Below are 17,769 nucleotides of genomic sequence, written 5' to 3'. Positions count from 1 at the left end.
TTTTTAGCATTAAACAGTAGTTGCCACGTTCTTGACCATTTCTCAAGCCTAGCTAGGTCATCAATCATTTGTTTTGCCCCTCCCGGTATGTCTACCCTTTTGCATATCTTTGCTTCATCAGAAAAAAGGCATACTTTCCCTTCAATACCATTTGCAATGTCACCAACAAAGATATTAAAGAGAACTGGACCAAGTACAGATCCCTGGGATACTCCACTGGTAACATTTCCCCCCATAGATTGCACTCCATTTACTACAACTGTCTGTTTCCTATCCTGCAACCAGGTTCTTATCAATTTAACTGTTTTATAATCCACCCCCAAGCTTTCAAGTTTATTTAGCAGTCTGCGATGTGGGACAGTGTCAAATGCCTTACTAAGTCTAGATATGCTACATCTACAGCACCCCCTTGATCTATTATTTTCATCACAGAGTCAAAAAAGTCAATAAGATTTGTTTGGCATGATCTCCCACCAGTAAATCCATGCTTGTTTGGATCCTGTAAGTTGTTTGATTTAAGATATCCCACAACTCTTTCTTTTAATAGTTTTTCCATTACTTTCCCCACTTCTGATGTAAGGCTTACTGGTCTGTAGTTACTTGCTTCTTCCTTGCTTCCACTTTTGTACAGTGGAACTACGGCCCTCATTCCGAGTTGTTTGCTCGCTAGCTGCTTTTAGCAGCATTGCACATGCTAGACCGCCGCCCTCTGGGAGTGTATCTTAGCTTAGCAGAATAGTGAACGAAAGATTAGCAGAACTGCTACTAAATAATTTGCTGCAGTTTCTGAGTAGCTCCAGACCTACTCCTAGATTGCGATCACCTCAGTCCGTTTAGTTCCTGCTTTGACGTCATAAACATGCCCTGCGTTCAGCCAGCCATTCCCCCGTTTCTCCAGCCACTCCTGCATTTTTACCTGGCACGCCTGCGTATTTTAGCACACTCCCTGAAAACGGACAGTTTCCGCCCAGAAACACCCACTTCCTGTCAATCACACTACGATCACTCGAGCAATGAAAAAACGTCGCTCGAGCTTGTGTAAATCTACAAAGTTTTGTGTGAAAGTACTTAGCGCATGTGCACTGCGTACCATGCGCATGCGCATTTGCCACCTAATCGCTGCATTGCGAAAAACAGCAACGAGCAAACAACTCAGAATGACCACCTACATTCGCTCTTTTCCAGTCCTCTGGAATGGCACCTGTATTTAGTGACTGGTTAAATAATTCTGTTAATGGTGCCACCAGCACATCTTTTAGCTCTTTTCGTATCCTTGGGTGTATCCCATCTGGCCCCATTGATTTATCCACTTTTAGTTTTGAAAGTTCTGCTAGGAACTCTTCTGTAAATGTACTTTCATCTCCCTTATTTTTATGAATGTCCTTGCAACTTAACTGTGGCCCCATCCCTTCTCCTTCTGTAGTAAATACTGAGCAAAAATAATGATTTAGGTGATCTGCTATTGCCTTATCTCCACCAAATTCTCACATTCTGTCTTAAGTCTTATTATTCCTCCATTTGATTTTCTCCTTTCATTTATATACTTAACAAAAGTTTTGCCCCCTTTATCTACTGACTGGGCCATTTTCTCCTCAGCTTCTGCCTTTTCACGTCTGATCACTTTCTTAGCATCCTTCTGTCTGTCAATATACACCTCTTTGTCATTATTATTTTGAGTCTGTTTGTATTTCCTAAAAGCCAGCTTTTTTGCTTTCACACTAGTTGATACTTCTTGTGTGAACCACATGCTTTTCCTAGCCCTTTTGATACAAGGGTCTGTTGCCCGTAGTGTTGCACTTTTCAGTTTTTCCCACCTCTCCTGCACTCCTTCCAAGTTCCTCCAGTCCACCAATGAATCACTTAAACATCTCCCCATTTTTGCAAAGTCATCATTTCTAAAATCCAACTCTTTGTTTTTGTGTGACAGGAGTTAGATCCTGGGACTAATTCAGACCTGGTCGCAAGCAGGCGTTTTTTGCACTGCTGCAACAAGGTAATTGCCGCCTACAGGGGGAGGGGGTAATCGCTGTGCAGGGGTGCGAACGGATGTGCAGAGAGCTGCACAAACAAAAGTTTGTCCGGTCTCTGCAGAGCCCAAGACTTACCCGCTGCGACGATCCGGACCGATGCTGATGTCAGAGACCCTCCTTCTTTCCGAATGGCTGAACACGCCTGCGTTCTCCCGGACACTCCTTAAAAATGGTCAGCCACCCGCAAACGGCCTCTTCCTGTCAATCTTCTTGCTATCGCCAGTGAGATTGCTATCTTCGTAAAATCCATCGCTGTTCCGGCGATGCCCATCGCCGGCGGCCGACGCGCCTGTGAATTGCAGTGCATACGCATGTGCAGTTCAGACCCGATCGCACTGCTGCAAAAAAAGCTAGCGTGCGATTGGGTCTGAATGACCCCCCTGTCTTTATACTAAACCATACTGCTTGATGATCACTGGAACCCATGTGCACACCCACATATATGTCTGATATCCCATCACCATTTGGAAGAATTAAATCTAATATTGAGTCTGCGAGTGGGCTCCCTCAGCAATTGCTTGAGAGATGCTCCCTGTAAGGAATTTAGAAATTTGCCTCTTGTAGCTGAACTTGCAAAAGGCCCCTTCCATTTTAAATCAGGTAAATTAAAGTCTCCCATGAATATGACTTCTCCCTTTAAAGCCATTTTAGTGATGTCCAACAACAGGTTCCTCTCAGGAATGAGCGGGTTCGGTTCTCTGAGAACCGAACCCTACCGGACTTTACCATTTGAGTCCAGTTCCGAGTCAGGCTCGGATTTTCCTGCCTGACTCGGAAACCAGAACAAGGCAAAACGTCATCATCCCGCTGTCGGATTCTCGCGGGATTTGGATTCCATATACGGAGCCGCGCGTTGCGGCAATTTTCACTCCAGTCTCGGAGAGTGTAGTGAGAGGACGTGTCTCCATCCTCAGTGTCTGTGGGGGGCCGGAAAGTGGGGTGGCGATTCTAGTTCTGTCTTGTGCTGCTCAGTCTAGTGTAGTCAGTGTCTTATGCTGCATCAGTACAGCCAGTCACAGTGTTGGTGTCCTCTGCTGCTATATGTCCCCAGTGCTGCTGGCTGCTGTATAAGTCCCTTGCAGTTTTGTTGTGTTGTCTTGCATCAGACCAGGGGTAGTGTCTCTCTTGTGCAGCATCAGTCCAGTGACCAGTCACAGTGGTGGTGTCCTCTGCTGTCATATATCCAGTGTTACTGGCGTATAATACTAGTGATATTGCCGTATAATTCCCGTGATATTGCCGTATAATTCCTGTGATACTGGCGTATAATTACAGTGATATTGCCGTAAAATTCTCGGGATACTGGCGTATAATTCCTGTGATATTGCCGTATAATTCCAGTGATATTGCCATATAATTCCCGTGATACTGGCGTATAATTCCTGTGATATTTCCATATAATTCTCAGAATACTGGCGTATAATTCCTGTGATATTGCCGTATAATTCCTGTGATACTGCCGTATAATTCCAGTGGTATTGCCATATAATTCCTGTGATACTGTCATATAATTCCTGTGATATTGCCGTATAATTCCAGTGATATTGCCATATAATTCTCGTGATACTGCCATATAATTCCAGTTGTCCTGCCGTATAATTTCATATAAATCCATATAATTCCACATAAATCCAGTCCAGTGGTGCTGCCATATAAGTTCAGTGGTGCTGTCCTGTGCTGCATATTATTTACTCCAAATAAAGGGGTTATTAATATTTAATCCAAATAATTTTTACAGAGTTTGCCCTGTGAGGTGTAGCGGTACGCTCTCCTGTGCCGCATATTGTGTTATATAACTCCAGAAAACTAATGGAGAACAAACATTTGGAGTATAAAATAGGGAAAGATCAAGAACCACTTCCTCCTAGTGCTTAAGCTGCTGCCACTAGTCATGACATAGACAATGAAATGCCATCAACGTCGTCTGCCAAGGCCGATGGCCAATGTGATAGTAGAGGACATGTAAAATCCAAAAAGCCAAAGTTCAGTAAAAAGACCCAAAAAATACATTTAAATAGTCTGAGGAGAAACGTAAACTTGCCAATATGCATTTACGACACTGAGTGACAAGGAACGGCTAAGGCCCTGGCCTATGTTCATGACTAGTGGTTCAGCTTCACATGACGATAGAAGCCCTCAATCTCCATATTGCCAATTAATTCCAGTGATTTGGATGTATAATTCCAGTGATTTTGCCATTTCATTCCAGTGATTTGGACATATAATTACAGTTATTTTGCAGTATAATTCCAGTGATTTGGACTTATAATTACAGTGATTTGGACGTATAATTCCAGTGATTTTTCAGTATAATTCCAGTGATTTGTACGTATAATTCCAGTGATTTTTCAGTATAATTCCAGTGATTTGGACGTATAATTACAGTGATTTTGCAGTATAATTACAGTGATTTGGACGTATAATTCCAGTGATTTTGCAGTATAATTCCAGTGATTTTGCAGTATAATTACAGTGATTTAGCCATTTAATTTCAGTGATTTTGACATTTAATTCCAGTGATTTGGACGTATAATTCCAGTGATTTGGACGTATAATTACAGTGGGAATTGTTTGTGTCGCTTGGCTTAGTCATACAGCTACATAATTGCACCTCTTCGATATCTTTGCATGAGGGGCCTAGTTTTTGAAAAGTGCCATCCTGTCTGACACTGCTGTATGAGTCCAGGGATACAGCTGTATTAGTCCTGGGGTACTACCGTATAAGTCCACCAATTGCAGATTTTTTTTTTAAATGACAGCGGCGTGCTGGAGATGCTGTCAGTTGACCGAACAATTGCCGCCCACTCTTGACATTCAGCCACTGCGTGACACTACTAGATGGGCCAGGTGGTTGTGTCACTTAGCTTAGTCATACAGCAACCTCGGTGAACCTCTTTTTCTTCTTTGCATCATGTGCTGTTTGGGGCCTTTTTTTGATATTTGCCCTCCTGTCTGCCACTGCAGTGCCACTCCTAGATGGGCCAATTGTTTGTGTCGCTTGGCTTAGTCATAGAGCTACCTCATTGCACCTCTTCTACATCTTTGCATGAGGTGCTGTTTGGGGCCTAGTTTTTGAAAAGTGCCATCCTGTCTGCCACTGCAGTGCCACTCATAGATGGTCCAGGTGTTTGTGCCGCACACTTGTGTCGCTTAGCTTGGCCATCCAGCTACCTAATTGCACCTCTTTTTCTTCTTTGTATCATGTGCTGTTTGGGGACTAGTTTTTGAATAGTGCCATCTTGTCTGACACTGCAGTGCCACTCCTAGATGGGCCAGGTGTTTGTGCCGCACATTTGTGTTGCTTAGGTTGGTCATACAGCCACCTCGGTGTAACTTTTAGGCATAAAAACAATATTGTGAGGTGTTCAGAATTGACTGGAAATAAGTGAAAATAAATGTTATTGAGGTTAATAATACCATAGGAGCAAATTTCCCCCAAAATTCTGTGATTTTAGCTGTTTTTATGTTTTTTTCAAAAATCATCCAGATCCAAAACCAAAAGCAAATCACGAAAGGGTGGTTTTGGCAAATTGCCCCCCAAATTCTGTGATTTTAGCTGTTTTTATGTTTTTTTCAAAAATCATCCAGATCCAAAGCCAAAACCAAAACACGAAAGTGGAATTAGAACCAAAACCAAATCACAAAACACGAAAAGTGCCTGCGGCACATCTCTAGTTCCTGTCCAAATCCTGCCCCAGGCCTGGTGACCTATAGATCACCACAATGCGAATAATGTCCTTCTCCCCAGTTTCTGTGGTGACGCAAAGGGCCTCAGTTTTGTCTTCAATATTTTGTATTAAAGTAGCATTTATGCTTTTTTCACATACAGTGCTACCCCTCCTCCTATTCTTCCCATTCTATCCTTGCTAAATAAATTGTATCCTGGTATAGCAATGTCCCAGTCATGATTCTCATTGCACAAGGGTTGGGTATCTGCACACTCACTATATATTTTTCTAATAGTGTGAGTGTATGTGAGTCATCACCATACAATCACTATACGGAACCCCTTTTAACTTATCTTAAATAATGCTCAATAAGAGAAGGGGGTGCTGTCAATTACAGTAGATATGCAATAGGATTGGAAAGGAAAGTAAGAAGAAACTGTATTTTTGACGCACTAGAAAGGATTAATTAATCATAAAATGTAACCTTTATTAAGTATGCATTAAAATATATAATTTCATTGACCCAGACTACAGTGAAACATAAGAGTTAAAATCAAACAAACTGACATGTATGTGAAACCTACAAGATAGGAAATAGTGAATAAAGTTTTTACACGCGTGTTTCACTGCACTAACAGGCAGCTTCGTCAGGGAGCAACACGAGCGCCTTCCCTGAACGTGAATAAATCAGATTTGCATAAACCAATCATCATATCGTTCTCAGTCATGTGCGGCCGCCGGCCTATCTCTGTCTCGTAAATCTTAGCGGGTCACGTGCGGCCGCCGGCCAATAGGTCGCGGTCACGTGATATTCACCTCCAATCATGGTCCGCAAATCTCAGTCAGGAAATAACATATCTAGTATCCACAGGACGGGGATTTCCTTCTCCCCGCACCCCGGTATCTGTATACATTGAACAGGTTTACCGGTTACCGACAGCAGCATACTCATTAAATCCGTTTACCACGCTATGCTATCCCCGCACCATTTAATGTACCCATAATCCTTATTTCATCACATAGGTTCTGGTACCCATATATCTGTTCCACTCAAAATATGAATACATATACAGATCACGGGGTCAGTGAATTGACATCAAGTTCTATCATATATATGGCCTGGAATATGTATTCCTCACATCTGAGCTATATCTCCCATTATAATACCCATCATCAAAAAAATATAATAAATACAGTGCCATTCTGAATTCATTAAATGTCTCATTATAGCTTTATTGATATAGGTAAGACTTACTTCTCATAAGAAGGAAAAGTCAAAATAAATATATGAGCAGAAAATATGAATGAGAGATAAATATGGAGAATAAATAAAAGGTATGTAAGAAGTGGTTGGGGAGCTATCCTAATTGTTTATATTTATATCGGTTCTCATCCCTATTATTACCACTGTCTGTATTATATATTAATTACCCAATTAATCTATTATCACGGTAAGTATATCTGGAAATAAATATCCCGGTAATTCTATCAGATAATCTACTACACTCATAAATGTCTATTTTCTAGCTATGTGGTGTTGAATATAAATTCAATACTTCTGATGTCAAAATTAAGGTAAGTATCCATACTGTATTCCGTCTATCATGAGTCAAGTAATCTTCAAAGAGGATCATAATCTGGATAATCTTCAGAATATATCCCATATGATGCCTGTTTTATTTATAATTTCATTGGTTAAGGGACAAGGATAAACTTTACACCTATACACTAATTCCTAAAATGTGCTACAGAGTGTCACAAATAGGTGCTAAATGTTACCCTCACTGAAAAGTGATAAGGTGAGTGAGTACACACATAGATAATGGTGTATGCTGAGGCATAAAGTGAGTGAGTATACATAAAGATAATAGTGTATGCTGAGGCATCAGTACATCTCAGCTTTGATAAAGATGATGACAAATTGCTTAGTGTAAAAAGACAAAAAGTGAGAACATAAACAGCAACCCAAACTATTGTAAAACCGTGTAACGAAAGGTGTGAGTGTGGACTCATGTGTGTGTCTATATATATATTGGTGAGCAGCAAACAAGGTATTGGTAAGATTGAGTGACATATGTGAAGGGAATTTATGTAGTGAATAAAGATCGGTGTTGGTCCCTATCATAGGGAAATGATGGACTAGATAATAACTTCAAATAAAAAGGGAGTATAGCTGTTGGAACAATGCAAAGAGATGTTAAATGATGTTAATAGATATATTTATCAGAGATGTTTAATACTTACAGGCTAGTGATTATCTCTGTCATTGAAACATATTGGGCTAAATATTTGCACTTAATTCAGAAAAGGGGATATAGCTGTTGGATTCGTTCATCCCATGTGGGTAGATGCTGTTCAGTAAAAAGATCATTTTCGTCTTGAATTTTAATAGTTCCTGATCCAAGTCTCCCCCTCTGATACCGAGCTGTACATGTTTGATACCAAATGCCTTGAGACCTGTCGGATCCCCATTGTGATGATTAAGGAAGTGCCTAGCTACTGGTGACAATGTTTTGAATTTGGCAGCATCTTTCTTAGCATTTCGAATGTTCCCAATATGTTCTAAGAGTCTGATCTTCAATGGACATATTTTTTAGAGCATGGACATTCAAGGTGGTATACAACACCTATGGAGGTACAGGTAATCTTAGTGGATATTTCCCATTTCTTATTATACTTGTCAAAAAAATGTTTCGTAGGAATCATACATTTACAGGCCTTGCAGTTACCGCAAGGGAAAGATCCTTTCTTTACTAATTCAGCTGACCTAGGTTTGGAAAGATGACTGTGTACTGCTTTGTCCCGTAGATTTTTGGACCTCCTCCAGCTAGTTAATGGCTTGTTAGGAAGTATTCTTGCTAGATCTTCATCTGTCTGGAGGATGGACCAGTGTTTATCCAGAATATGATTGATCTCCTTCCAATGTATATTGAAGGTTCCCACATATCTGATAGGTTCTTCCTGTTTAGTTTTGATTTTAGGTCTCAACAGGGAATCTCTTGAATACATTTCGACCTCTTTGATAGATTTCTTTATCAGTCTGTTGCTGTATCCTCTTTTTCTAAAACACTCACTTAATTCATTCCGTCTTAGATGAAATGTATCATCATCAGAACAGTTCCTCTTTGTTCTTAGTAATTCCCCTTTGGGGATTCCTCTTATGTTTGCCGGGAGATGAGAGCTTGTTGCGTGTAGCAAACTATTAGTGGCTGTTGGTTTTCTGTAGAGGTCCGTCGATATATTACCATCCTCCTCAATGCGGATGGTTATATTCAAAAAATTAATTGAACTCTGGCTTGCTTCCAGGGTCAATTTTAGGTTGAGATGGTTTGTGTTCAATTTGTCAATGAATTCATTCAATTCTTTCTTTGGGCCTTCCCACAATATTAGGATGTCATCAATATACCTTAAATATACCAGTATGATATTGGTATATTTTTCCAAGGATTCCTGGAAGACCACCTCCCTCTCCCACCACCCCAGGTAGAGGTTGGCGTACGTGGGGGCACAAGCTGTCCCCATCGCCGTCCCTCTAACCTGGAGGTAGTGGCACTCATCGCAAGTAAAGTAATTGTGGGATAGTAGAAATTCCAAGAGTTCAATGAGAAAGTTGTTTCGCTCACTCTGGGATTCCATATTCAGAAAATATTTAGTTGCATTGATACCATGCTTGTGGTCAATGCTTGTGTAGAGACTCTCTACGTCACACATCACAAACCATACTCCCGGATTCACATTAAGATTGTTTAACTTGTTTAAGACATCCATTGTGTCTCGTACATAGGAGGGTAAGGTTACCACATGTTCGCGAAGATGGTAGTCTACATAAATGCTTGCATTCTCCGTCAGACTACCCATCCCAGATAAGATGGGTCTGCCTGGGGGCTTCTTTTCATTCTTGTGTATCTTAGGTAGAAGGTATAATGTTGGTGTCTTGGGTTTACTAATTTTCAAGAAATCATAATCCTTTTTACTTATAACACTATTGTTATAAGATGCCTGGATAATGGCATTGTATCGTTGAAGAAACATATTTGTAGGGTTGAAATAGAGCCTCTTATAACAGTTCACCTCACTTAACTGTCTCTCAAGCTCCTCCAGATACATAGTTCTTGGCCATAATACTATATTGCCTCCCTTGTCTGAAGGCTTTATAATAGTATCTTGCCATTTGATAATCTCATTTAATGCAGTTCTTTCTCCTATATTCAGATTGTCAGTATAATTCTTATTCTGTAAATATAGTGAGTCAAGGTCTTTGGATACAAGTTTCTGGAAAACTTCCACTTGAGGGCAGATTTTAATATCTGGAAAAAACTTAGATTTCCTAGTTATTCTTGACCTGTCAACTGCTTGATTAATATCAGTTCGAGATTGATCAGATTCAGTTGTTAATTCTTCCAATATCTGCAGGGTAGGGAGATCAGTGGGATCTAATCCAATGGATAATTCCTCAGAATTCTGTGATATAACAGAGCCAGCGACATCATTATTGGCAATCATGGGGTCCGCTTGTTTGTGTTTATGGTTAGAGAAGAACTTCTTAAGGAGAATCTTTCTAGTAAATAGCTGGAGATCCTTCTCACATTCGAAGCGATCTGGTTTTTGTGCTGGGGAGGATAGTCCCCTTTTTAATACAGAAATTTGGTTGGGGGTAAGTATTTTTTCAGTAAGATTAATAATTTTCAGATCCTCCATTTTCTCCTCTAAATTAACATCAGATTGGCATATCACTTCCTGTATTGCCTCCTCTCCCTTGGTTCCTCTCGCCAATCTAGTGTATCTCTCTTTCTTCTGCCTCCTCCTGCCCCTCCTGATTTTTTGCCTGCCGTAGCTATGTTTGCTCTGGAATGTCTCGGGGCCTTCTCTAAAAAATCCCGCCTGAACATCCTGTTGGTAGTCCCACTACTTGGGCCCTCACTTTCTGAGGAATCCATCTCAGATGTGGAGTAATTAGAGGACCTGTTAATCCTGTTACGTTGAATGGGTAGGTTCCATTTGAATACCCTATTAGAGGCGTAATCCATTTTGTCCCTCTGGAACTTTCTGCGTTCCTTCTCAATGATTTCTTTCTCAAACTCTTCTACATCCTTCCTATATTTCTCATATCTTAACTGGAACTGTTCTAATGACTCAGTTTTTTAATTTCTCCCCCAATAAAGTGATCTCTTGATTTAACTGTGTGAGAACTATTTCGTCATGTTTCATGAGGATTTTTATCAGATCATTGGAACACTGGGTCAGAACTCCTTCCCATTCCTTTTTGAGTGTCTCATTTGCTAATTCATAAGCTGAGAATAATTTAGGTCTCAAACCTCTAGGAATCAATTTATTCCGTAGATAATTTTCAAACGTGCTCCTATTCCAGCTAGTTTTACTTTGCTTCATAAGGGCTGTTTTTAAACTATATAGGTCATCAGTCCAATTGGAATCATTGACATCTTGTTGATTAGAATTTAGGCTGAAAATGGAATCAATATCATTTTTAAGTTTGTCTCGTCTGTTCTCTAAATCTTTGGTCAGGCTGAATGTAGACATGATTGAGTAGGAAGGGTGCTCGTCAATATTTAAATAAATATCCTTAAACAATTATGTTCAGAGGTGCTAGATACTGGTATAGGTTGGTCACTAGTACCAAAGAAAATACGCACAAGGGTTGGGTATCTGCACACTCACTATATATTTTTCTAATAGTGTGAGTGTATGTGAGTCATCACCATACAATCATGGAAAAACGCAGGCGTGCCAGGAGTGTCTGGAGAAACGGGGGAGTGGCTGGCCGAACGCAGGGCATGTTTGTGACGTCAAACCAGGAACGAAACGGGCTGAGCTGATCGCAGTGTAGGAGTAAGTCTTGAGCTACTCAGAAAATGCTAAGAAATTTCTATTCGCAATTCTGCTAATCTTTCGTTCGCTATTCTGCTATGCTAAGATACACTCCCAGAGGGCGGCGGCCTAGCGTGTGCAATGCTGCTAAAATCTGCTGGCGAGCGAACAACTCGGAATGACCCCCTATGTTTCACTGAGCAACTTCCCCACACATGCAATGCCAATTACAAGCAAATCATTACATCAAAAAACATACATGAGTTTGCATTAGAGAGAACTGTAGGGAGCATATTGGGGATGTGTTTTCATAGTTTAAAAAGACACATAATATGCATAAGATGAATTACATACTTTTGAGGCAATAAGGCAGTCCATATGTCATAGTTTTGGTGTGTTGATGTTTCCCTTCTGTTTAACGCAGGTGTAGCGTTAATATTATAATAACACTTTTATGTCAGCACTGCTATGGAAGCACTACCAGCCGACGGCTACCAGCCTTATACTGAACTTTAAATAGTAAAATTTGCCATGTGAATGCAATGATTGCAAACTCCTCCCAAAACAATCCCACTTAAAAGCTAAGGCAATAAATTAGCTTAGTCAAATAAGCATTACATACCAACAAGGCAGACAACTGAATCTTTACAAAAAAAAGGAAAAAACTATTTTTCAATGTACCTATACAATACAACACAGCTATGCAATACAATCCTATTTCATTTGCATCTGATGGTAGTAATGATAGTTCAAATATAGTTTATGAACCATATAGTGCAGTGCACCATCTTTTTCTTTAAGTTTTGTGTCTTATTCGTATTGCAGGCGCAGAGAAACACTGTGTACTAGAGATGCTAGGCTGCGGATTTAACCGCATAGGTATTAAGGTGCATACACATGTTGCAATGGAACCAGTGCTCAAAGTGGGCCTGTATACAGTGGTATGGCATACCAACACTTATTCGAGCACTGTCCCCCACCACATCATGCTGACCGCGGTGCTACTATTTTCAAATCTGCGGCAGACCAGCAGCCAATCAGGAGCATCTGTGACAGATTTTAAATAGTAGTGCTGGGCCTTAGAGCCAGTGCCACATCACCAAAGGCTGCCGACCACAGCCTCCTCATCCGCTGCACCGCTGCTGCCCTCTGCCTCCTCCTCCGCTGCACTGCCGCCGCCCTCTGCCTCCTCCTCCGCTGTACCTCCGCCTCCCTCAGCCTCCTCTGCCACCCTTGGTCCTTCTCTGCATCATTTCTGAGGCCCACAGCCTCCTCCACCCCATGCCGACCACAGCCTCCTCATGCACCGCAGACCACAGCCTTCTCAGCACCACTCTGCTAAATAGGTAATCATACCCTGCTGCCTTTCTCTCTCCCTAGTCCCTACTGTATGCCCTTGCTGTCCCTCTCTCTGTCACTCTCCCTATCCCTATGTCCCTGCTGTCACTTTCCCTTTCCCTCTGTCATTCTTCCTCTCCCTATGTCCCTGCTGTCACTCTCCCTGAATCTTGTCTCATTCCCTGTGGCATAATGTGAATTTTTATCTTATTCTATGTGGCATAATGTGAATTCTGTCTTATTCCATGTGGCATAATGTGAATTTTGGCTCATTCTGTCTGCTATAATGTGAATTTCAGCGTATACTGTGTGCTATAATGTGAATTTCGGCTCATACTGTGTGCTATAATGTGAATTTTGGCTCATACCGTGTGCTATGCTATGAATTTAGGCTCATACCGCGTGCTATAATGTGAAAGGGGCACCAGTACAAGATAGTATAAGGGGTCCTACTACTGTGGTGCATAATGTGTATAAGGGGAACATAGTGTGGTAAACTACACTAAAGGGTACGCCCCCTTTTGAGTGGCCATGCCCCCTTTTTCGAAGCGCATGCATAATTACAACCTTCACTGTTCCATACCCCCACTTCAAAATTTCCACTTCGACCACTGGATGTAACCTTATGATTTTGACTATATACAGTAGTCAAAATCTTAAGGAAAGTTAGTGCAAATTGCAGCATGTGTACACAGCTTGCGATACCGATGCGCACTCCTGTGGGATCGGTATCGCAAGATAAGATAGACTGTGGAGTCAAGTCAATCTTGACTATATTATGTACAATCTAGTACATACTACAGGTTGAGTATCCCATATCCAAATATTCCGAAATACGGAATATTCCGAAATACGGACTTTTTTGAGTGAGAGTGAGATAGTGAAACCTTTGTTTTCTGATGGCTCAATGTACACAAACTTTGTTTAATACACAAAGTTATTAAAAATATTGTATTAAATGACCTTCAGGCTGTGTGTATAAGGTGTATATGAAACATACATGAATTGTGTGAATGTACACACAGTTTGTTTAATGTACAAAGTTATTAAAAACATTGGCTAAAATGACCTTCAGGCTGTGTGTATAAGGTGTATATGAAACATAAATGCATTCTGTGCATAGACTTGGGTCCTATCGCCATGATATCTTATTATGGTATGCAATTATTCCAAAAGACGGAAAAATCCGATATCCAAAATACTTCTGGTCCCAAGCATTTTGGATAAGGGATACTCAACCTGTATAGGCAAAATTGGCACTTAGTCAAAATCTCAAGTAAAGATAGTCAATATCGGTGGTTCAGGGCTCCGGGGAGTTCAGGGGAAATCACAAAGTTGAAACCAGAGATAGTCAATATCTCACCATGTGTATGCACCTTTAGTTTTTACACAAGTAAAAATCCCAGATGAAGCACAATGGAACTTGGCGTGAGAAAAAAAACACATCAAATTGATCAGTGTACTCTGGCAAATTAGTTTTGCAGCTCCAAGTTTCTTTCTTTATGCTAATAAAATGCACAATTTAAGCATGAAAGACACTCGATGTGGCTGCGCTGCCTGGGAGCTGGCACATTGAGAGGGGCTATTTGGTGAGACCGAATTCTCACAGATATGCTTAATCCTATCCTAGCCCTGCCACCTCTTCTTGATTCGCGGCACTATGCCATGGGGTATGGGGCCTAATGATGTTAGCTGAGGTGTAGCTAGGTACCACGGTGCCCGGAGATAGGGTATGTTTCGGCGCCCCCTCTCCTGTAATGAATTGGGTGCATGCTACATTTGAAAAGAAAAAATATAAAAAATCCTAAATTGGTGAATGGGCCGGTTCTAGACCTTGTGGATCTCAGGGCAAAAGTTGCCTTTGGAGCTCCCATGTTTAAACTGGGTACAGTACGCGAAGGAGTGCAGCAAAAATACTGTATTGGGGCATGGCTTCATGGAAAAGCGGTGTGGCCACAGAACAGTACCAGCAGGGGGCAGAATGGGGTGCTGCAACAGCCAGGGTGGAGAGGTGCTGCAGCAGACAGGGCAGAAAGAGGTGCTGCAGTAGCAGGAGTAGAGAGTTGTGTTGCTTGACAGAAGTAACCCTGCTGCACAGCTACAAGCACACAGTGAAACATATAAAGAGAATGGCAGAGCTCCGGCATTTGCTAGCTGTCAGTGTCTTCTGCTGTCACCTCTGTCCTGCCCTGTTCCCTATCTAGTCTCCAAGAATGAGTCAGTGTGTGACCCTCTGCTTCAGTTCCTCCTGCTCTGCAGCTGCATGTACAGCGGCCTGCGGTAAAGCGGGCTGAGGGAAGGGGAACAGGTGGCACGCCCTTTAACTTTTTCGTCGCCCAGAGCAGCCACGGCCCGCCCCCCCCAACGGTCCGGCCGCATAGTGTAAGCACTATTGCGCGTTCCCGCAGATCACATGCGACATCTTCTGGTAGGCCCTGCTGTAGGTCAACTGGAAGATATTGCATGCGGCGCGGTGCATATTAATGAAGGACTGAACAGTGATTGTTCTGTCATTCACGTAATCTTTCTCGTGTGTATGGGCATTCGGGCATTGTCTGGGCCAAAGGGAATTCAGCCCGAGCTTCGGGCCAATTGGCTGTCATTGTGATGTGTTATCCAGGCTTAGGGTTGCTAAATCAGAACGACATATTAGCTGATTATTCAGCATGTACCCACAATTGCACACTCCCACAGGTCACATGCAACACTGTCTGGTTGGCCGTGCTGCATGACCAACCAGAAGATATCGTGTAAACATTGCTCTCATGTGTATCCAGCCTTAGTGCATATGTCCCTTAGTGTCTACTGTCGCATATGAAGAGCTGCACAAAATAAATCCTTAAAGATCATACCTTTTATAAATGTTATTTACCTTAGACATTATTAATTTATGAGAAACGCAATAAATTTATAAAGGAGCACTGAAACAAAGATATATTGTTCAATTACTTTATAACAATTTTATTAGAGTACATTCCACATAGAACAACAGTTAAAAACAATTTAAAACCATGCAATTACTTCAATCCCATGCCCTTGTCTCCATAAAGCCGTCTCTTATGACTTTATTATGTAACGGTCCATATAACTGCTTGTAACCAATTTGTATCTCAGTTCTCAAATGGACACAAATGTCCCTTTAAAGCAGGTTATAGCAGTCTCTGTGGTACCACTCATAAACTTGTGTCCGAAAATGGGGGAGAGCGCTGTGATTGCGTAAATGTCCACAGCGGTATGCTACGACCCCTGGTTGTTAACAGCCGCAGTGTGAGATGCTGAATACTCACGGCTGTCACGTTGAGACGTTTTATACGTCAACATTAAATGATCTCCGCCTCCTGTGTGATAAGAGGGGTAAAGGACCAATGAGGAGAGATAACTTAAGTAAAAATGACCGCTGTGCATTAATTTCCTTAAAAAAGGATAGTAACATCATAATTAAAAATGCCGACAAGGGAGGGGGGGGTTGTAATACAAGATAGGTTATCCTATTTAGAAGAAGCAGAAAGACAACTATATAATAAAGATTATTATCAAAAGCTATGTATGAATCCCACTGAGAAATTTTTACAAGAGTTGAGGATCATTTTGGACAAAGCCCTGACAGAGAGGGCAATCACTAAAGATGAGTTTATGTTTTTGTTTAATCCCTGTGCTGTTATCCTCACTTATTATCACCTTCCCAAAATCCACAAATCCTTGGTAGCACCCCCTGGGCATCCCATAATGTTGGGTCCCTCACCTCTAATCTTTCAGCTTTTGTTGACTCTTTTTTACAGACTCACATCGTGGGTCTTCGGTCTTACATTAGGGATACCACCCACTTTTTGAATCTAGTGGGAGGGATTGAGTGGTGACATAACTATGTCTTTTTGACTTGTGACGTAGAATCCCTCTATACGAATATCCCACATCGTGAGGGTATAGAGGCGTGTCGCCACTACCTTACTACTGATGTGAGATTGATGCCCGAACGACGTGAGTTTGTACTAGAGTCAATAGAGTACATTTTAGCACATAACTATTTTTTATTTAATTCACCGTTTTTTCACCGTTTTTTCTTTAAGTGCACGGTACCGCCATGGGCACGAAGTTTGCCCCTAGTTTTGCTAATTTATATATGGGCCTCTTCGAAGAAGAATACATCTGGGGGGGCCATATAGGGCGAACTTGGTGCTGTATGGTTGGTACATAGATTACCTTTTTATTATTTGGGATGGGCCTCTACTATTCCCTCTTTCATTTCTTATATCAATTCTAACACTTTTGGTCTTAAGTTTACACATTCTTGCTACTCTACACACATAAACTATCTTGATGTTGCTCTCTCTATCAGGGAAGTCAACATTACAACTGGTACCTTTAGGAAGAAAGTTGATTCTAACAGCTACTTGAATTTTAACAGCTGTCACCACCAAAAGTGGAAGGACAACATACCAGCTGGACAATATCTAAGGATGAAGAGGAATTGTACAGAGCTTAGTGAGTTCCATAAACATGCTGGTATACTCACTGAGGCTTTTTTTGGACCAAAGGTACCCTTTAAAATTATTGGAGGAATCATTGGAAAAAGCAGCGATAAGAGATTGGGGTTCACTTTTATGTAAGTCTGAGGGAGATGAGGTACAAAATGCCAGTACTAATGATGATAGAGATATATGGCCATTTATAACTAAATATAATGTATGTTCTAACGAAATAAAAAATATACTAAATAAAAACTTTGAAATCCTCAAATTAGATACAACTCTAAAACCTTCTCTAGGGGAATCAGCAAAAGTAGTTTTTTGTAAGACTAAAGATATAAAGAATCTTATTTCTCCAAGTTTTTTCAGGGACAGAAAAGTGTCATATCAACAACTAAAAATTGGTTAACAACCCTGAGAGGTTGCTATAAATGTGGAGGA

Source organism: Pseudophryne corroboree, chromosome 12 (assembly GCF_028390025.1).
Source record: "Pseudophryne corroboree isolate aPseCor3 chromosome 12, aPseCor3.hap2, whole genome shotgun sequence".
Classification (NCBI taxonomy): domain Eukaryota; kingdom Metazoa; phylum Chordata; class Amphibia; order Anura; family Myobatrachidae; genus Pseudophryne; species Pseudophryne corroboree.
This window is presented reverse-complemented; position numbering follows the sequence as displayed.